We start from the raw sequence: 22591 nt of genomic DNA, 5'->3' as shown, positions 1-22591 counted from the left end.
ATTTTATTATCCATATAAAATGGGCTCGATGCACTAAAGGTAATAATGTTGGCAGAAGAATAATCCATAAACTGGTCTGTTTTCTGTTACTATTTTATAGCAAAGGCTATAAAAGATTCAGATCTTTTTCATTTTTAAAAGGTTTTGCTATCCAATTGCAGACTACTTTTCTGGGTTCGTCTTATCAGATCTGTTAAAACTTTGCATGATCATCAAAATCAGTCAATAAGGAATTTTGAGATGGGCACATTGTCCATTTTATGAAGATTAATCAAGTCAAAAGTATATTTACCAATTATCACATATTATGATGCATATTAACATTTTGGAACTCAGAATATTTCCTCTTCAGAGTAGTTCTTTTGTTATTATATATTCAGTTTACATCTGATAGTTATGGAAAGCTTCTAAAAATTGTCAAATGTAGAAAGATGGAATGCATATTTATTATGCTCTTAACAGATATGAAATATTATTGGGTAACTATTTAATATTTATGGAATATCTACTACAGAGTATCAATGGTTTTCTTTTCTTTTTAAATTTTTAAGTATAATTATCCAGATTCTCAATATATCCTACTTTTAAAATAGACTTTTGTAATTTTAAATTTAAAATGAGTTATATAATAATTTAATATTTAAAATATATGATAAAATTGACAAAATATTATTAATTTAAAATTAATTGCATAACACAATATAATATTTTAATATTTAAAATATTAAATAATTTATTCCTGCTCTAAAAATTTGTTGAAGCTTTACATGCTATTATGATTTTAGAAAGTGCTAATTAATTTTATTAACTAAGTAAATTAAATATGAATTATTTATATATTCTCTGGGAAATAGGCTCAGAATAGACTTAGAAGAAAGAAATTTCTAAATTCTAATTTTTACATCAAATTAATTTCCTTCCTCTTTATAGTTTATCTACATTAGTCTTTTTATAACTAATTTTCTAACTAACATTTTGATGTGATGAAAAGTACTAGGTTTTTCTTTCACAAATTTCTTCCAATTTTTGATGATGATTGAGCAAAAAGGTTGTTGTAAGAAACATTTGAAGGGCTATTGAGATGTCCTTGTGAATGTATACAAATAATAAAAATGCATTGGGAAATAGTCATATGGATGGGAAAATGGCAACATAGAAGGTTGACTGAGTAGGAAATGAGGTAGTATGTGAAAAATAAGACAGAACATGTTCCTGATTCACACATGGTTGACCAGGAATATGGTGCAGAACATTCTAATTAATTCAGAAGAAAAATATTTTGAATTTGTTTTTAAAAAGAAAAATTAGGTAGAACCTCATCTCATTTATGACATTGTTTCCAAAGTCTTTTATTCTCCCTCCAAATGTTTGTTTCTTATTATGTAGACACATCCTTAATGATGGTTTAGAAGTACTTCTTTACACCTGGTTGTTACTATTAAATTTGTTCCACAAACCTCACAGAATATTTATGTGAATTTTTTGCCTCCAGATGTCATTCATGTTTTAGTTTGGAGGGGGGAAAAAGCATTAGTGAGGGAGCAGGTGCATATACAAATGTTTCTTTTGGAAGCCGCATATGAATGTGGCAAGATGTCAAGGGGCTGTTAAATTTTAAAGCATAGGAAAAGAGTAGGAAGGATCTACACACATTAAGAATATACTTCCACTTTCTGTGGATGTAAAATGGCTCTTCCCTTGCCAGTATAGTGGAAAGAATGCCTCTCACAGTGCCTGGCACATAGTTAGAGTTTAATAAGTACTTGTGGATTTTTTTTTTTTTTTGGCTTGTTTTTGTTTTGCTTTGGCTTGATTTTTTTTAGTCTAAAGAACTGGGTTTGAATCATGGCACTACTATTTACTAACTATGTGACCTTGGAGAGGTTACTCAATCTCACTTGGTCCGATTTCTCATCCATAAAATGAGGACATTGGACCAGATAATCTTGAAGGCTCCTTCTAGCTCTAAATCTTATAATCTTAGTTTTACGTGACCCAATATAGATAATTCAGAACAATTAGACAGAATAGTTTTCTGTTTCAATCAAACAGTAAATATTTATTAAGCACTTACCAATTGCCAGGCATTGTGATAAGTTCTGGGAATACAAAAAGAAGTTTATAAGATATAGAATATCTGTTTATAAGATATCTTTGTTAGTACTAGGAGGAATATTTTGCCAAGGGTTCAACTGGAAAAACCAAGAATTTCAGCTAGAATGCTGTCAAAATGAACCAGTCCTTGCTCTGAAGGAGCTCACATTTTTAGGAGATAATACTGAGAAAAGTAGAAGACAATTAGTACCTGAATATGTGTGTAGAAAATATATGCAGAACCGCACCCCCGCCCCCGACACTCACAGTAATGTGGGGGAGGGGGGACACCAGCAGTTAGGGGAAGGGCAGGAAAGACTATGGATAGAAAGTAGAGTTTGAACTGAATTTTGAAGGAAACAAGGGGTTCTAAGAGGGGGAACTGAGGAAGGAGTGCATTCCAGACTGGAGGGACAATCAGTCAATATTATCATGTTCTGTTCAAATTTCAAGGAGAAATAGAGCTGAAAAAAAGTTATGAAATTTGGAAAGTGGGAAATTATTGGTGACCTGGGAAGAGCCCCAGAACCCCAGAATTTGAGAGTTAGATAGGACCTTAATGGTCATCAGTCTAATCTATATGTGGAAAATAAATCCCCACTTTCATATACTAGCAACTGGTCATCAGATCTTTAGGGAGTTGGAGAATCTAGTACTTCCAGAAGCAATCTCTTCTACTTTTGAAGAATTCTCATTGCTAGGCAGTTTCCCCCCTACATCAAATCTAAACTTAGCTCTTGGAAACCTATTATTCAAGACCCTGCCTCTGGCCCTAGGCACAGCAATCTGTTTCTTGATGATGTCTATTCCAAGGTGGTTCTGGCACCAGAATGCTCAGCAACTCCACGGTCTAGACCTTGTCTCAATCTCCAGCCAAGGGAGACTTTGACCTGCAACATGAACTCTACTCAGCCTCACAGAATCTTAGAATTGGAAGGGTCCATACCTGAATGAGAATCTTCTTCACATCATCCTTAGAAAGACGTTTTCCAGTCTTCACTTGAAGACCTTCAGAGAAGAAATGTCCATCACCTCCTGAGTCAGCCCACTTTACTTTTGGATAGCTCTAATTATCTGGAATTTTTTCCCTACAGTATTCCCAAATCTACTTCTAGATAACTATTGCTCTTAATGAACTATTATCCTGATTGCTCTTAATTTTGCCCACCAGGGCCAATCTGAAAAATTCTCATCTTTGTTCCATATGCCATCCTTTCCTGTGTTAGGTGAAGCACATTAGCTTTCTTCAAAGTTTCACCTCCATTGTGTTAAATACTCTTAGGTTCTTTGACCAATCCTTATATGCCACCATTAAGTTTATCCATTTCTTTCCCAAGAGCACTACAGTACTGCAGATGAGGCCTGACCCAGGAATTATTACCTTCTCAGTTATTCTGGGCATGAAGCCTCTCTTTATGAAGTCCATTCTCAGCATTTTCAGTTGGTATAAAACTACTTGTTAACTTCCCCTCCTCAAGGTGGGAAGGAAGTAAGCATTTATTTAGTACCTACTATGTACCAAGCACCATGCTAAGCATTTTATAAATATCTCACTTGAGGTGCTATTATTATCCCTATTTTATAGATAAGGAAACTGAGGCAAACAGTAGTTTAATGACTCCCAGAGTCACACAGCTAATAACTGTCTGAGGCCAGATTTGAACTCAGGGCTTCCACTCTCTAGACCGAGCAATCAGTGCCATAAAGCTTCCTAGGTAAATGCTATGTCAACCTGCTGACTCACTTAAGTGTGCAGTTCATTAAAGCCCCCAGATCTTTTGGGGAAGAGCTATGGTCCAGCCATGGCAGGCTTATCTTTTGCTTGTTAAGCTAATTTTTTTGAAACCAAGTATACTAACTGTAGCCCATGACATGACCAGCCCACAGCTAAGTTATCATTCACGAGCCTTGATTTTCAATTCCTACTCTTTCATGTATGCACCTTTCTTCCTGGAATGAAGACCTTTCTCTGAACAAAAGCAAACTAAGAGTTGATTTGTTCTGTATTTATCTGTGGTCTGTTATCATTTTCCCATTTTCCTATTATTGAATCATAGATTAAGAATTGGAATGGACCCCAAAGATAATTGAGTCCAACATTTTCCCTATACAGTAAGATTATGCTTTTTTCTTTTTCTGTTTCCTACCATAGCTACAATTCAATCCCCTTTCCCTTTGGGGGCAAGTCTCAGCATATTTTGGGCTTTAACTTTCTTGACCCTTTTTTTAAACAACTAACATTTTTGTTCATGTGACATCCCTTTTTTCTTACTTTAAGAAAGCATGCCCTTTTCTCTGCTCCTTTAATATTTGAACTCATCAGACCTCTCTCTGGGCAGTAACAATTATTTCTTTTAATGCATTGGCCTTTGTAGTTGAAATTATTCAGGGCTATAGTATCTGAATAGTTTTTTTCTTCAAGAACCTCCCATCCATCTCAGGCCAGTTTCTTTTTTAAATCTCAGACCTAGGGATGCTAATACTTATCTTTTTTCTGAACTTTCTGACATCTACTCTCCTGAAGCTTATGTTAGGCTACTGCATCTGGCATTCCACTCTTTATCTATATTGAACTCTAAGATGATGTGGCCACTTTTTTCTTCAAGGGTTCCATTGTTTTGTCTTCACTTAACAGTTACGTGGTAACATCTTATAGTAGGTAGAGTGCTGGATTTGAATCCTGTCTCTATCATTAACTGCATGTGTGATTTTAGGCATATTATTTAACATCTCTGGGTCTCAGTTTCCTCACTTATAAAATGAGGGGCTTGGACACTAATAACGACACTGGCTAGCGTTTATAATTTATAATGCACTTTAAGGTTTGCAAAGTGCTTTTCATATCTCATTTGATCCTCATGATATTCTGGTGAGGTAGGGTTATTATTACCCCCATTTTATACATGAGAAAACTTAAAACTGAGATTAGTTTAATGACTTTTGCCAAGGATCATACAGCTAGTAAATGTCTGTGCCAGGATTTGAACTCAGATCTTACTGACTGCAAGTCCAATACTATGCTACTGGTGATTGCTTGGGTCCCTAACTAAATTTCTGATCCTACGATACCTTTTGTTGTTTAGACACAGAATAACATTTTTTCATGTTGCTAATTCTACTTTTTGAAAGATGAAATTGTCAACAACAACACCAGAAACAAAGTTGAAGATTTATCAGACGCTCTGGTTTTGCAAGAGGCTTTCAGCATGAGTCCATTTAATTGATGTTATTCATCACAGTTCTGGCCTGATTCTGTGTAGTTTTGCAATCTATGTCAAGAACCCATTCTTCCACCTGACCAGGTGCTCTGCAGTGTGCCTGCACAAAGATATTACTTCTAGTTTTTCCCCTTCTTCTTATTCCAACTTGAATACTGTCTATCATGCTTCACCTTTTAGGTTAATGGTTTTGTTTTTTGTTTTTTTTGGAAATGGTATACTTTTAGACATATAGTGCTCCTCCACTGGCTCTTTGATCAATCTTTTGGAAAAGTTAGAACATTTTCTGTTTCCTTATTTCAATCATGATCTTCATAACTAAGTTCTATTGATATCTGTTGTCATAGTTATCTCCTTGTATTAAAATCTCATACTCATTTGGTTTATTACTTATACCCCAATGTTATTGAGGGGAAGAGTTATCAAACAGAATCCAGATGACCACTAAAAGGAATATATAGAGATATTCCATATCTATATAGCTGTGTGTACGTGTGTGTATGTGTGTGTGTGTGTGTGTGTGAGAGAGAGAGAGAGAGAGATAGAGACAGAGACAGAGACAGAGAGATAGAGAGAGACAGAGACAGAGACAGAGAGACAGAGAGAAAGATATAGAGGGAAAGAGAGAGACAGAGAGAGACAGAGAGAAAGATATAGAGGGAGAGAGACAGAGAGAGAGAGAGACAGAGACAGAGACAGAGAGAAATGAGAAAAAGAGAATAAAAATACTAAATTACTCACAGTTCTCCATTTTTATAGGGAGGAAGGTACTGGATTTCTGAAGATAGGTAGGACACAGGAAAAGGGGATATCTATTATCCATGAAAGATGGCATCTAGGTGTCTCAGTGATTAGAACACTGGTTCTGGAATCAAGATGACCTGAATTCAAATCCAGCCTCAGTCACTTACTAGCTGTGTGACCCTTGGCAACTCATTTAACCTTTGTTTGCCTTAATTCACCAGAGGAGGAAATGGCAAACCACTTTAGTATCTTTGCCAATAAAACTCCATGGACAGTATTGGCATGCTGTGGTCCATGGGGTCATGAAGAGGTGGACATGACTGAATAACAACAATTATCCATGAAAATGACTATCTGGTTACCCTGACATAGTTTTTTTTGGCTGGCTGGGGAGTGGTATGCTATGGTGAAAAGAGCATGATTTGAAGTCGGGAGACTTGAGTTTCATTTCCAGTTTTACTTCTAACAGTCTTTGTGATGTCACATGAATAATTTTATGTCTTTGGGGCTCATGTTCCTCAGTTTCAAAATGAGGGGTTGGACTAGAGATTTGCAATCTATCTTTCAGTTCTGTGATTTTAAGATTTCTTCATAGTTTTGCCATATGGGGTATGCATATCATTTTTCCCTTGAACTGGCAGGTAAAAATGTATTTCTGATGCTAAGAGGACAGGAGCTAAGAATTACCTAATCCAATATGGATGCCTAATATTAAATGCTAATCTTTAATGTGCTTTTATTAGATAAAATGGGTCTCTTAAAAAAATCAAATCAGTCTGATGGATTCCCAACCTACTGTTTTGCTTCAGATAACAACCATTAAATAATCTTTCTTGAGCTTTCCTTTAACCTCTGATTCTCATAGTCTGGAGATCAAATTGTAAGAAAAGGAGGGAGCGTAGCACTCTTGAGGAAGAAAGAACAGTGAGTGGAAGGGTTGACATCATCTTCTTCCAATGTCCTTGATGGCTCTCCTCTGTCCTGTGGCAAAGAGCAAACGACGGATTTGCCGAAAGAGCGGAAGTCGCCTTATTCATCGGAGGGATAGCGCACTGTTCACATGTTGGCCAGTGGATAGAATTCTGGGCTTAATGTTACAAAAACATAGAATGTTGGTGGGAAGGGACATCAGAGGTCACACTGTACCTGGGTGAGAATTCCTTCCATAGTAAATCTTGCCAGTGTTTAAAACCTGCCTTTGTTAAAAAACTTAGAGTGATGGAGATGAAAAGATGAGAGAGATGGAGAAACAGTATTTATCTCCTGAGCCAGACTATTCTATTTTTTTTAAAATGGAATTATGATTCCTTTTGGATAGGAAATTCTCAGTGAGGAAACTCCCTCTACCAAGGCAGATCTGCAACTGTTCTGAAATTTCTAGTCTTACAGAGTAGCCTGGGGCGGGGAGGAGGATTAACATTTTTAGTAACTTGCTCAGGGTCACTTGGTCAATACTTGTCAGAGTCAGTCCTTGAAGTCAGGTCTTCCTGACTCTGAGAATGGTTATCTATTCAGTATACCTCAGGACCTCTCGTTTTACTGGATAATCGTTAAATTATTAGGAAAGTTTTTCTTATGGTAAAACTAAATATGTCTGTTTGCTAGACTTGGAGCCAGGAAACCCAGAGAACAAATCTGGTTTTAGGCACATGTTAGCTGTGTGACCTTGGGCAAGTCACTTAACCTGTGTCTGCCCCTGTTTCCTCATCTATTAAATGAGGATAATAATAGCATCTACCTCCCTGGGTTATTGTGAAGATAAAATTAAATAATATTTGTAAAGTACTTTGCAAACCTTAAAGCATATAAATGCTAGTTGTTGTTATTTTTATTATTATTACTTCTACCCACTGGTTTTGATTCTGTCCTCCAGGACTAAGCTGAATACATCTAATCCCTCTTCCATATGACAATCTTTCAAATAATTGAGGAGAATTATCACCAACTTTTCCCCCACCCCCAACCCAGTCTTCTCTTCTCTGGGCTAACCATCCCAGCTTCTTCAAACTATTCTAGTTTGGAATAGTTCAAACTATTTCCAAGTTGGATTTAAATGCTATCCCATATACCTCCTGTATGATCATCTCTAACTCATTTAATCTCTTAGAATCTCAGTTTCCTCTTCTACAAAAAAGATATAATTATACTTATGCTACCTACCTTACATGGCTGGTATAAAGAACATGCTTTGTAAATTTTTAAGATTTAATAGTAATGTAATATAAAAATGATTGATTATAATGAAGGACATTGTAGCTTGCTAGCAGAGAATGCACAGCAGTGGAAAAAGTTTGAGCACTGGTCTACAATCCTAGAATCAGAACTTGATAGATTGTAAAAATAGTAAAGTTTTGTTTTTGTTTTTTTTTGTAAGTGTGTGATGATTTGGTAGAATGACCAAAGCATCTGTGATATATGTCTTTCATTTTTAGGAAATCAATTTGACCTTGACCCTTACCTTTCCTCCCTTCCTTACTCACGTCAAGGAGGAGAACAGGCTGAAAGGCCTTTAAGTAGGGATGCTTAAAGAGCTTTTAGACATTCTTTTGGGATCAAAGAGACATTTGTCAAGGGTTATCAGTGTATGTTTTGCGGGTGTGTTGGGCCAATAAACTGCCATTGCCTGCCTGCTGAAGCTTATCTATAGAAGCTCCTAATTGGTCTCCTTTCCTAAATCTCTCTTTACTTCAATTCATTCTACACTCAGCTACCAAAGTGATTTTCCTAAAAGGTAGGTCTGACTACCGTCACTATCAAGCTCTCATTTAAAAAAAAATACGTATTTTATTTTTCCCCAATTGCACGTTAAGGCAATTTTTAACACTATTTTTTAAGTTTTGAGTTCCAAATTCTATCCCTCCCTTCCCTCCACCCTCCCTGAGACAGTAAGCAGTCAGATATAGGTTATATATGTGCTATCATATAAACCATTTCCATATTAGTCAAGCATTTATTAAATAGTTTCTACATGACAGTCACTGCACTCAGCTCTGGGAATACAAAGAAAGGTAAGAACAAAAACAAAACTTGGTCTCTGCTCTCAAAGAGTTCTTATTTTAATGAAGGAGACACATCACCCACCATGTTCAATGAACTCCAGTGTCTTTCTGTTTCTGCTTCATACACTTCTGTGTATATGTGTGTTTGCCAGGTGGTGCAATGGATAGAGTGCTGGGGCTCAAGTCAGTAAGACTTATCTTCCTGAGATCAAATCTGGCCTCAGACACTTATTAGCTAGCTGTGTGACTCTGGGCCAATCACTTAACCTTGTTTGCGTGAGTTTCCTCACCTGTAAAATGAGTTGGAGAAGGAAATGGCAAACCACTCCAGTATCTTTGCCAGGAAAACCCCAAATGGGGTCACAAAGAGTAGGACAAGACTGAAAGGACCGAATAACAACAAAAAATAGTATATATACATAGGTACACACACACATATATGTATGTATATAACATATTTTATATATACATTATATAGTACGTTGCATGTGGGCATGTAGGTGGCACAGTGGGTAGAGTACTGGGATTAAAATCAAGTAGACTCATCTTCATGAGTTCAAATCTAGTTTCAGACACTTACTAGCTGTGTGACCCTGGGCAAGTCACTTAACTCTGTTTGTCTCAGTTCCTTTATCTGTAAAATGAATTGGAGAAAGGAATAGCAAAACCACTCCAGTATCTTTGCCAAGAAAACCCCAAAGTAGGGTCACGAAGAGTCAGACATGACTGAAACAATTGAATAACAACAAAATTATGTATTATACCTATTGTGCCTGTGTATATATGAGTTTATACAATATGTGTACATATATAATATATATTAATATATACATATTCATACACTTATTATTTTTAAGTGCAAACATGCATATATGTGTCTCTATGTGTATACCTATACATAGATTCATGATATATATATATATATATATATATACTTATTTATATTTATGTATACGGTTGTATTTTTCACAGATACATACATATATACATGTATACGTATGTATGTGCACTTATACCTGGTTATTTATGTGTGTGTTTATGTGTATAAGCACCAGAGACTGGATAATTGAACAGTTGGGTAATTTATCTACTACCTCCACTCCCTAACTCATGAACTTTACCTGTCCAGATGGTGTGGTGTTCAAGGATTCTTTACTTAAGCCTAGAACAAACCAATCTCAAGAGAAGTATAATGGTGAAATGCAGTCCTAACACTTTCTCCACCCAACTGGAGCCTTTTGTCCTAGTAAAAGAATCAATATCGATAGCCCTTTATTTGTATACAGTTGATACATATTCCTTAATCATGTTTTCCATTAGATAGCAGATTTACAGCTAGAAGGGAACCACAGAATACCAATCTCTCATTTCATAGATGAGGAACTAAGCCCCAGAAAGTTTAAGTAACTTGTCCTGCGACACATAGATAGCGGCAAACGGCATATTTGGGGTATGAAACCAAGCCTTCTGTCTTTAGATCCACTACTCTTTGCACTGTATCAAGTGATTTGTCTACATTTAAGCAAAAAAGCAGGAAAATAAGCTTTTGAAAAAAGAAAGACCTTTTCTAAGGGAAGATAGATAGCCTGCTCTCTATTACTTGGGAATGGCTTCATCTTTTTAATCTCATCTCTCTTCTGTAACTGTGTTTTGTGGCCAAGATCTCACTTCTGGCCTAAAGACAAATTTTAGTTTAAGATATTGTAAACTGAACCTTTTTGGAAGATTTTTTAATAGTTTATAATTTAAGGAATCTTATTGTTTAGCTCAGCAGTAATGATGTTTTTAAGGAAATCTGACGATACCAATTCACAGAAAAAGGGAGTAGAAACTCACTGTAAAAACCATAGATAATTAGAGAGTATTTTAGTATTTTTTAAGAAAAAAATTGAATGCAAGTCTTTATTGAACACAGTTTACAGGTAATACATTTCTTGTGCAAGGAGGAAAAAAGCTCCATAACTGCTATTTCAATATATCACAGAGTGCCTCAAGTACTTAAAATTTCTATTTTCAAAGCGTAAGTGAGAAACCATCTTTTTTTTTGTTGCTACTGTTTGCATTTTATATCTTTTCAAATGCTATAACATCTTGAAAGAAATGATCCAAAATTGATTTTAATTGATTGTCTGTTGGTCATTTCAAACTCGGGTTCCTAGTGGCATTTCAAACTCAGTATTTTGAAAACAGAGCAAACTGTCTTTTCCCTGAAATTATTCCCTCATCCCAACTTTCTTATTCCTGTTGAGGGCACCACCATCTTTCCAGCTACCCAGCTGTCATCCTTGGTGCCACCCTCAATTCTTAACTCTCACTCACGCCACATATCTAATTAGTTCCCAAATCTTATTGTTTCTTTCTCTGCCACATCTTCAGCATATGTCCTGATCTCTCTATTATAGACACTCATCTCCTCTTACCTAGATTATTGCAAAAACTTACTATTCTCCCTGACTCAAGTCAAGACTCACTTCAACATTTTCTCCACTCAGCTACTAAAATGGGCATCTGACCATAACAAATACTCTGCTCAGTTACTTCCATTGGCTCCCTATTACCTCCAGGATCAAATATAGATCTTTGTTTCTTCACAACTTGTCCTCTTTCCACCTTTCCAGTCTTCTTATGCTCTATTCCCTTCCATGACCCCTAAGGTCTAGTTGCTGTTCTTCATGCATGACATTTACTTCTCATCTATGTGCCTTAGCACTGGCTATTCCTAATACTCGGAATCTCTCTCTCTCTCTCTCTTTTTCTCTCCCTCCTCTCCCCCTCCCCCTCTCACTTCCTCTTATTCCCCCTTCCCTCCTCCTCCTCTTCTTCTTCTTCTAAAAAAAATTAAAAGACTTTGACATAGGCCTGTTTTCAAATGGACAGTCTAGATTGTGTTTGCTCAGAATTTTCATTAGGCGTAGTGACACAGAATGCTAGACTTGCAGTCAGAAAGATATGAATTCAATTCCTGTAGTAGCTGTGTGACTCTATGCAAATGACTTAACCTCTCTGACACTCAATTTCTTCATCTGTAAAATGGGGGTAAGTGGCATAAGTAGAATGCTGGGCCTATAGTCAGGAAGCCCAGTACCTATGTATATGTACTATTTTTTAATATTTCCCCAAATGTTATTTCCTTAACTCTAAAGCTTCAGTTTATAAGAAATGACAGAATTTAAAATAAAATATTTCTACCCCAAATTATAGCTTTTTCCATAGTACTTCGAATTTAAGGGGATCTTAGCCAACGTCTAATCCAACCCCTCCATTTTCCTAAAGAGAAAACTAAGGTTCAGACAACAAAGCAATAACCATATTTCCAGGTGAAGTGAGAAACATTTCACCAAAATATCCTCAATAGGCAATAGCTGGTCTGTATTCAGGTGTGTTGAGGGCACAGGAAAGGAAAAATGAATTTTGAATCTGTTAGTTCTGTTCAACTGTGAAAGGATATCAATGAAAGTGCAAACATGAAGTTTGTCTTAGTGCAGAAAGACTCAGAGGGTCAAAAACATATAAGACCTAGGGAATCAGGAACGTATAAGAGAAATGAGAATAGCCTTGCTTAACACTTTTTTATTGCCTCTATAATATTTGCTGATGCTATTCTTAATATTTAAATAATAATAATAATAATTTTGATCTTTTTTATACCAGATTTCCCAGACATAAGTGTGACTTTGGGCTAGTCAAAACGCATGGTTAGATCTCAGAGAGCAGTTTTGGAACTTGAAAGGAAATTTTTACAAAAAAGAAAATATTTTTGTCATCAGAAAAATGTATATGTAATAACATACACACATCTACATTAACAATAAAACAATACATATGTATATGTGTATATACATATATATGATTTTTAAAAACCATCATAGTTCTCAATCACATTTCTATAGAAAAGAGGAAAATAATTTTCATTTCTATAATTACGTAGATATTTCTCTAGTGTTTTATTTCAGCAGCCTCTAATTTCACCAGCTTTAAGTTGATCTGAATGAATTCTTAGCTCAGGACAGAATTATAAATATAAATGCACACCCACACGCCAATATACATAGTGTTCCAAAAGTCTTAGTATCCTTTTAACCTTTAATATAATACATATTATTAATATATGTACTATTAACACAAGTTATATGTAGTATTATACCATCACAATGCATATATATACATACATGTACACATATGAAACAATTTTTTTTCATTGATAGCTTAGTTTTTAATGTATATTTGCTTGTGTTTACCAGATAGATCAAACAGATTCAAAGGTGTTCTTTCGCTCCTTAAAGCAAAGTGCTTTTCACTGTGAACTGCTCTCAATTTGTTTTTTATTAGACTTTATTTTGAACTTGGTTTTGGACTTTTTATAATTGAAGTCATCACCAGTTTATAAGAGTGTAACACAAAAAACCTGTTCAAGTATTCCTCACCTACATCTTTGCCTGCAAATATCCTGTTTTCTGTACTATTTAATTCAAATTATTGAAAAGAGAAATGGCCTTATTTAGAGGTACCATTTTTTACAAATAAGAAAGCTGTGAGAAACAAAGTGATTTATCAAAGGCCCTGGAGTCAGCAGCAGACCTGAAATGGGAGATCTAAATACTTCTCAGTACTTCATTTCACCTCTTTGGTGGTCACTTCTCTGGCAAGTTCAACTATTTGAACATAGCCAAGAGCCAGAAATAATAACTGTTCATATTTCCATAACCCTTTAAAACTTTATAAAATACTTTTCTCACAGTAACACTTTGAGCTAGGCAGTGCAAGCTTATTATTACCACCATTTTGCAGACAAGCGAGTTGAGATTGAGGAAGATGAAGTGAGGGTCACACACCTGGTAAATGGCAGAACTGAGATTCAAGGCAAGATCTCCTAAATTCAAGAACAGTGATTTTTCTATTCCACCATGATGCCTTTTGGAAAGTAAGCAAACAGACTGTCAAATAAAAAAATGCACAGTGTGCAACAAAACTCATTGACTTTACACGCAGGATAGTATCTTTTGCCCACACTCTGAACCTATTGATGATTATTTTAGATATAATTCTAACACGCTCCAGTTTACTTGATTTCCAGAGTAAAATCAGCAAAGTGGAAGGGAAAGAAAAGCTGGTAATGTAGCTGGGCACTATAGTTGCCCCCAGAAGCAAGAAGGGGTAGTGGGACGTTCCACAAAGAGACCAAGCAACCATGAAAAGCAGAAAGAAGAACTCAACCAATCATAATAACAGCTGGCATATATATAGTATTTGAAGCTTGCAAAGAATTTTAAAGACATTATTTCAGTTGATAACTGCCTGGCCCATTTAGCTAGGGCCAAAACACCCTGAATGTTTTAATAATGTCTGAGGGCAGAAGTCAGCTCAAATACGTATTAATCACTATGGTAGGGAGTGGGATGATTAAGAAGTTTAGGTACGATGCTGTCTTTTCTTCATAGATCTTGTAGTCTAGTAGGAGGATTTGACATAGAGAAATAAGAAAAAAATATTAACAGTAGTAATAATAGCTAACATTTACATAGCACTTGCTATGTGCCAGGCACTGTGCTATTTACAATTATTATCTCACTTGATCCTCATAACAACTCAGGGAATTAGGTATGATTATTATCCCTATTTTATAGATGAGAAAACTGAAGCAAATAGGGATTCGGTGACTTGCTTAGGATCACATAGCTAGCAAATGGCTGAAGCTGGATTTGAACTCAGCTCTTCTTGTGCCTGGCACTCTCTCCATCAGAGAGGTGAAAACAAAGTGCCATGTGGAGTTCCTGGGGAAAATGGAGAGGTTAAGGATGGCTTCCTGGAGAAGGTGGCATTGGATCGTGGCCTTAAAAGATGATTAGGCAGAGGAGAGGGATGACTTATATTTCAGCAAAAGTCCAGGGCTGATCAGGTACAGAGGATGAAATGGAATAATAGTATGAAATACAGCTGAAAAGCTAGGATTTGTGTGAAATTATGAAGGGCTTTAAATATCAAGCCAATACATCTGGTCTTTATTTGGAAGGCAATAAGGAGCAGCTTAAAGATTTTGAATTTAGTGCCTTTGCTTGAGCTATCTATAAGGCCCTGAGGTTACCTGGTGGGTAGAGTACTGGCCCTGGAGTCAGGAAGATCTAAGTTCAAATCTGGCCCCAGGCACTTATTAGCTGTATTGACTTGACTTAACCTCTTAAGTTACTTAAGTTAAGTCACTTAACCTCTATCTGTCTTAGCTTCCTCAACTGTAAAGTGGGAATAGTGCTAATGCCTGATTTGGTAGATACTCAATAAATGTTTATTTCCTTCCTATGGGGAAAATTCATGTGGTAGTAGCAATATGAAGTATTGATTGAGGGAGGGTAGAGAGTAGAGGCAGAAAGGCTGATTAGGCAGTTAAAATACTATAGGGCAGTTGTAGTATGGAACTACACTGAAGTGATGACAGTGAGCCTAGAGGTATTAATAAAGTACATCCAATGGGATTTGGATACAACCGTCTGATGCTCAATGTGGGAGAGAGAAGACTCAATGATAACAACAATTATAATTATTGATATCATAACAATGATCCTAAGAATAAAATTAGAATTCACTATAATCAAATTATTATCAACATTCATAATAAGTAATGGTATTCATAATTATAATTATTGACATTCTTAACAACTCTGAGAATATAATTAAAATTCAGTATATTCCATATAAGAAAATAAGAGAATATGTTATTTATTTTAGCAAAAAGAAAATAAAACCTAAAATTAGTAGACTGTCAACACCTCAAGGCTAGCAACTGTTTTATTTCTGCATTTGTTATCTCAGCAAAGTTCTTTACACATAGTAGGTGCTTAATGAATATTTACTGAGTTGTTCAATTGAATTGACACCTGTGAAAAATGGTGAAAAATTAAATAATACTTTTGGTGCTTTAATAGGTCAATTTATCTAGAAAAACTGACAATTTAGAATACCTTATCCCCTGATAATGCTGGATAATAAAGAAGGAGGCAATAAGGGGCCATTGGAGGGCTTGCATCAGAGAAGTGACATAGGTCTTGGTTTCCTTTCCCGCATTTTAATGCTTATTTCTTGTGAACAAAAGTTTTGAATCTGTAGTTATCAGGAATTTTAGAAATGAATATATGTAAAATGCTGTTTGATTAAGCTTCCTTTCTCGAAATTGGCCAGACTGAGGAGTGGGAGGTAGATACTTTTTCCCCTCTACCCACTCTCAGCTATCTTGCTTGAATGACTGTTAGGCCAGAGTGTCATCACTAAGTATAAAGAGTGAAATACAGATTTTCCACAATTTATACAATGCTCAGCAGTCTTCAATTCATAGTAGGCACTTAGCAAATTCAGTATTTATTGAATTGAAATATTGCTGATGGTACTTTAAAAAAAATCAACTAATTAGTAAGCATTCATTAGGAAGGTACTATGTGATAGGCACTGTACATGGCATTAAGAATACAGAAACCAAAGTGAAAAAAATCCCTTCCTTTAAGAATTTACATTTTAATGAGGGAGGTAATTGGCAAATAGGTAAATATCTTCTAAATATCTACAATAAATACATGGAAATTATAGGGAGGGAGTTTAGGAAATGATTAGCTTCATTCATGCATGGACCACCTTGTTAATATGTTTTGTTTGTTTTTGTAATACTTAATGAGCATTTAACACTTAGCTAATTTCTCCAATGAGAGAGAGAGAGCCAGCAAACTTAATTTTCAGCCTAGATTAGAGCAAAGAAGAAAGGAGTAGTGTCCTTTTGAACTGCTGAAGATCATACAGATTTATGAGGAACAAGCAGTAGTCTTTTGGGTGGTAAGAATAAAGAGTAGCTGAAGCTTCCAAATGAAATTATTACATCATTCGAATATACTGTACCTGCTTCAGGTCAGTGTTAAAGACACTGGTAGCCTAGAATTGTAAACTGTTTCTCTACTCTGGTGAGTAATCACCAAATAATCTCCTCATGGTGACTGCACTGTGTACTGCAGGGGGAAAAAAATCTTTATTTAGATTATACTGGAATAGAGCTGACTCTGTCATTTTAAGGGAGGGTGGTGGTGTAGAGCAAAGACTATGCTACTATGGAACTGTATCCCAAAGTCACCAAACTGGGCATCGCCTTAATCGACCCAGGAATACCACTACATGGTCTATACCACACAGATGTCAAAAACAGAGGGAAAAGACTCATGCAGAAAAATATTCATAGCTGTCTTTTCGTTGTAGCAAAGAAAAAATCAAGAGATGCCTATCAATTGGAGAATGACTAAACTAACAATAAAATAAAGATAACTAGCATTTATATGGCTCCTACTTATGTTTGAAACACTGAGCTAGTCACTTTACAGATTTTCCTAATATTCCTAATCACTGTATTCCTAATCACTAATACAGATATTATCTACACAGCAACTTTGGAAGGTAGGTGCTATTATTATCCCAATTTTACAGTTGAGGAAACTGAGGAAGAGGTCAAATGACTTGCTCAAGATCAAACAGCTAGGGACTGAGGTCATATTTGAACTCAGGTCTTCCTAACTCTAGCCCCAGTGCTCTATTTACTGTACTACCTGTACTACTGTACTAATTTAATGGAATATAATTGCAGTGTAAGAAAGGACAAAATAATGGATGCAGAGAAACCTGGGAAGAAACTCTGGTACAGAGCTAAGTGGGCAGAAATAGAACAAATTATATTACTACAATGATGCAAAGGAAAATAGTTTTAAAATATTTAAGAACTCTGATCAATGCATTGACCAATCATAGACTCAGGAGAAAAGAAGTGATGGATCAGAGGTGCAGAATGAGACACATAATTTCAGAAATGGTCAACATGTGGATTTGTTTTTCTTAACTGTTCTTGTTTGTTACAGGGAAGGGCTTTTATTTGGGAATGGGGAGGGGGTGAGATGATAGTAATAATGATTTAAAAACAAAAACAAATCAATGAAACATTTAAAAAATACACAGAAGAGATCTAAAGTTCAGAAAAGGACACAGACGAGTAGGATAATTTTGTACTATTATGTTAAATTTAATATATACTTAAAACTAAACTATAATAATTCTTATTTTAATATAAAATCTTTTTCTGTTCTTTTAATATTCAAACGATTGTTTTGTTTATATTTGTTTTTTTAATATATACATGTATATTTGTATATGTGTACACATGTATATATATATGTATCTATATATGTGTATATTAAGAAAAACTTTCAGTCTGAAGATTTTGTTCAAATTGTGAATTTGACATTCAGGTATGTGCCCATGGACAAGTTGCTTAATATTTCTCAGTTCTCATATATAAAAGTGGGGTTATAATATAACAAAGGAGCCTATACCACCTTTCTCTCAGAGTTGGGAGAAATGAAATCTGTCAATCTTAAAGTTCTGTGAAAATGAATGTTATTTCTCTATACATGTGGATTAACAATGATTAATAATGCATTTTATTCTAAAGAGAGTTATCTCAATGAAGCTAACTTTGTCTTATCATTTACCTTTACCTTTAAAGATATGTTATGGCTCTCCTCCCCCCAGAATCCTAGGATATTAGAACTCATAGAAACCTTAGATGTTATCCGGGCCAATTCCAGCTCCCGTGTTTTACACGTAGAAAAATGAAGGCTCAAAGATCACAAAGCTAGTTAATGGCACAGCTGGAATTAGAAGCCAACACTAGTTACTCCCAGTAGATTGTTCTTTTACAGCATTCATGGGACTCTTCTGGTGAGCCCTGAACAGGAGTAGCAAAGGCAAAATTAATTTTTACAGTCTCTTATTCCAGAGATCTTCTCTTACTCCCTAGACTGTGGTTCCATCCTTATATGTCTCCTTTAAAGCAGGGATTGTGATCACATCTGTATGGCTTCAAAAAAAGATTAAGGTGAATTTGAGCTTTAGGACTGTGTATATAGTCTACTTTTCAATAACTTTTGGATTCAATTGTGTGATAATTTGATTTATCCAGCAAGGTGGAAGAAGTAACTCAATTAACCTAGTGTGGTTATCTTAAATAGATAGATAGATGAGGTCACTGACAGGTATAAGAAGGATATTTTTGTTCAGTTCAATTCAAGTAACATCTTTAAAACTCCTACTATGTATTAGGCTCTGGGCATTCAAAGACAAGAGAAAACAAAACAGTTTCTGCCATCAAGGAGCTCATATTTCTACTTGGAACTGGCAGAAGGGGTAAGGAATACAACATTTCTGTAATACTCCAAAGGATCTGGAAATCTCATCAACGTGACTATTCCCTCCAAGGATGTAGTGTTGATCACAGTCTGTCCATCCTTGCCCATGCTATGTGATTTTTGCCCTCGGCCTCCCATAAGTTCTGTCTGAGGAGTTAGGAGGTATCCACCCATCAGTTTGGCAGCTTTCCCCCTCTGACTCTCTTGACATATTAAGGAAAGAATGGGCAAGTTGGCTGTCAGTAACTTATCCTTTGCTCTTGTTGTATGAGTGGTCCATGTCTATGATAACATCCTTTCCACGGTTCTCTTAGGCAATTTCTTGTTGATAATGTGGAGGGGTCTGCTCACAACCAGATAATTAAATACAAGAAAATTTGAAGACAAAGAGAGCACTAATAACTAAAGGATCAGGAAAAGCTTCTCATGAGAAGTGTCACTTTAGTTGCAATAGCTTAAAATACCTGTTTTCAGGTTGCCTAGTGTTAACTATGGTATTTGCAAAAATGAAAAAAAAATGGTTCAGTGAACATGGTAAGTACATAGCCCTCCAGTGCCCGTTGGTATATTTTGCCAAAGAAAAGCCATCTGGCATTATAAATCTGTCCCAGAGACTTAAAAATTCCAGAGCTGGATAAATCACCACAGACTGGCTTGTTTAACTTTGTGCTGATGGACCGATCAATCCAACACGTTAAACAAGTGCTTAGCTGCAAAGATCTGACCTCATTAAATGCACTCACTTCTCCTTTAACTGTCAATATCACAGATCTTTCTTTTCTTATTTATTTTTAAAGTGCATTTAGAGCTTATGAAACAGACTTTTTTTAGACCACCAACTCATTTAACATAATACTGTGTACTGCATGGGGGTAGACTTTGGAACCAACTTGCAACTACTAAACGTGGCTTGATTTGAAACAATTATTCTTAGAAATGAGAGACTTAATAGCTCATTATTCTTCCCTTAAACCATAGCATTTTCCCTCCTGTTGTATGTTTTGAGGTTTCCTTCACAAACAATACATACCCTAATTGCTGAAAAGGCCACTCTCTTAAAAAAAAATAAGATTAAAATTGGGTGAGGTCTCACAGAATCTCAGAGACTGAAGGAAGTAGAATTATTTATCTTTCAGAAGAGGAATATGAGTGGTGTTTTTAAGAATTCTCTTTATTATAGGAATAATTATCAGGCCCTGTTTTAACCAATATTTCAGCCAACCTGAAGACATATGAATATGTTCAGTTTATGAAATCTTCCTTGTTCTACTCCACATTCACTAGTATCTTATCTCTTCCTTTCCCACAATGTCTAAAATCTTTCCCTACTTCTGAAACAAGATTCTCGACTACCACAAATACACTCCGATATTCCCCCACAAATGCAAATTTCCCTAAAAATATAGAAAGAAAAGAAGAAAAAAAAAGTAGTATTAAATTGCTTTTCTTTCCTAGGCACATTTTAGTTTCACGCTTGGGTTGTCCTGCTGAGAATAAGATTAAGCTATTTTCCATCTTATGGGCTTTCTTTGGGAAGCTGGAAAGCAGAAGGATAGGGTTGTTTCTGCCTAGAGGCATTGGGATTGACTAGATGACTCCTCAACAAATCTTTCATCTCTCTGATAACATAAATTACATACTGAAGGTCTTAATTTCCCACTTATTTAGGTAGCCTCTAGAGTCTTCTTTCCTAGAATTAAAGAATAGACTAACTTTTTTTTAAAAAATCTGGACTGTTTAAAGGGATCATGGTAATGAAGAGATCATGCTAAGCTGTTTGCTTATGTTTTTTGGAAGCACCGGGTATAAGAAAGAGTGCTGGGTTTGGAGTTAGATTATCTGAGTTTGAATCCTGGCTCTGATATTATTTCCCAGTGGACTAAGAGCAGGTCACTTAACATCTTGCCACCTCAGTTTCCTTATTGTTAAAATCAAAGGTTTGGACTTGATAAACTCTAAGGTCACTTTCCAATTTCATTGGAACAATGTCTCTTCTTTTCTTTGGCTCCATGATGAAATAAGCTTTTTCTATTACTTTATTTTCCTGCCCAACAAGAACATATTAGTTGCCTGTCCTTTCATTTAGCTCTAACTTCTCTGGGTCTTCTGGTTCTATTTATAGTGAGAACATTAACATAGATATTGTTTAGCTTTTTCAGGTGTTGATCCATTCAGTGATTGTTAGATAAAGGTCCAACATCAAGAAAACTGATGTTTCAGGTAATATTTGAATATAGTCTAACTATTATATGATTCATAGTCCCCTTTGCCCAATTCTACCACATCATTACATGGTGTCCGGATCATGGAATGTAACTGAAGAGGTTAGTACATATATTCTGAGCAGACACTATGGAGGGACAATGACCTGAACCAAGAATAGAAAAGGAAAAAGACCAGGAGACTTGGCACTAGGGAAATTTTGCAGCATATTTAATAATCCTCAAAGGCTAGCTGATGTAAACACCAATTTGGTGATATTATGTGACTTTGAATCACAGATCACCACAAACTCAGGAGAATGACAATTGCAGATTATTCAAAGAACAAACACAGATACGTGGCAAGTTTAAGTAGCCTACAACATATTCCAATGATGATTCGTCTTTAAGAAGTGACATAGAAGATGTCATCAAAGACATGCATGGTTAGAAAATAAGGTGGAATGATCACATAGCAAGAATAAGGGATCATGGGTGAATACCCATAGATATCCATGAAAAAATAAAGGACATATGGAGAGCCGCCATTCCATGAGTGAATCTAAGGAAGAGTTAGGAAAATGTATAGGAAGAGAAGCTGTAGGATGAGCTCTGATCTATACCAGTGGAAAAAGTGCCTATGTTGATGAGATCTCAGACCAACAGAAGTATTGATTTAAGTCAAGACTGCCTAAAATGAGAAAGTTGGACTAATAGACTGTTGAAAGTTTCATAAGTCTTTATTTAATAATTATATTAGTTACCTTTGGGGAAAGAACTATAGCTGGGAGGTATAGATAGATAATACCAAAAGCCTTGTATTCTGATCTATGTCCTTATCTAATATTTTAAATTAAGGAAATAATTTTATCTTTCACCTGACTTAATTTTTCAGTTGAATGTACGAAATGTTTGTGAATAGCCTCATGGGTATTATTGTCATGATTATTCAGACCACTTATGTTGTTTTTCAATGTGCATAAATGTTACATAAATAAATTCAGAAATATTAATAAAGTACTTATTATTTGTTTCAGCTGTGGTTGTAAGAAATGGAAAATGCCATTTGGGTCATGGCAGGAAGTCATAATTTAAGATGACAGCAATAAACTGATGACTAAATAATTTAAGCA

The 22591-nt window shown here is 35.5% G+C and overlaps 1 protein-coding gene across 5 annotated transcripts in view; it reads left to right on the top strand.

Annotated features, from left to right (window-relative positions):
- SMOC2 (SPARC related modular calcium binding 2) overlaps positions 1–22591 on the top strand; it is a 251087-nt gene that overhangs the window by 92525 nt on the left and 135971 nt on the right. The gene's annotated exons all lie outside the window — the stretch shown is intronic.

Source organism: Vombatus ursinus, unplaced genomic scaffold (assembly GCF_900497805.2).
Source record: "Vombatus ursinus unplaced genomic scaffold, bare-nosed wombat genome assembly UNPS02010639.1, whole genome shotgun sequence".
Taxonomy (NCBI): domain Eukaryota; kingdom Metazoa; phylum Chordata; class Mammalia; order Diprotodontia; family Vombatidae; genus Vombatus; species Vombatus ursinus.
Note: the sequence above shows the minus strand (reverse complement) of the source record. Positions and strands in the feature narration are given on the sequence as shown.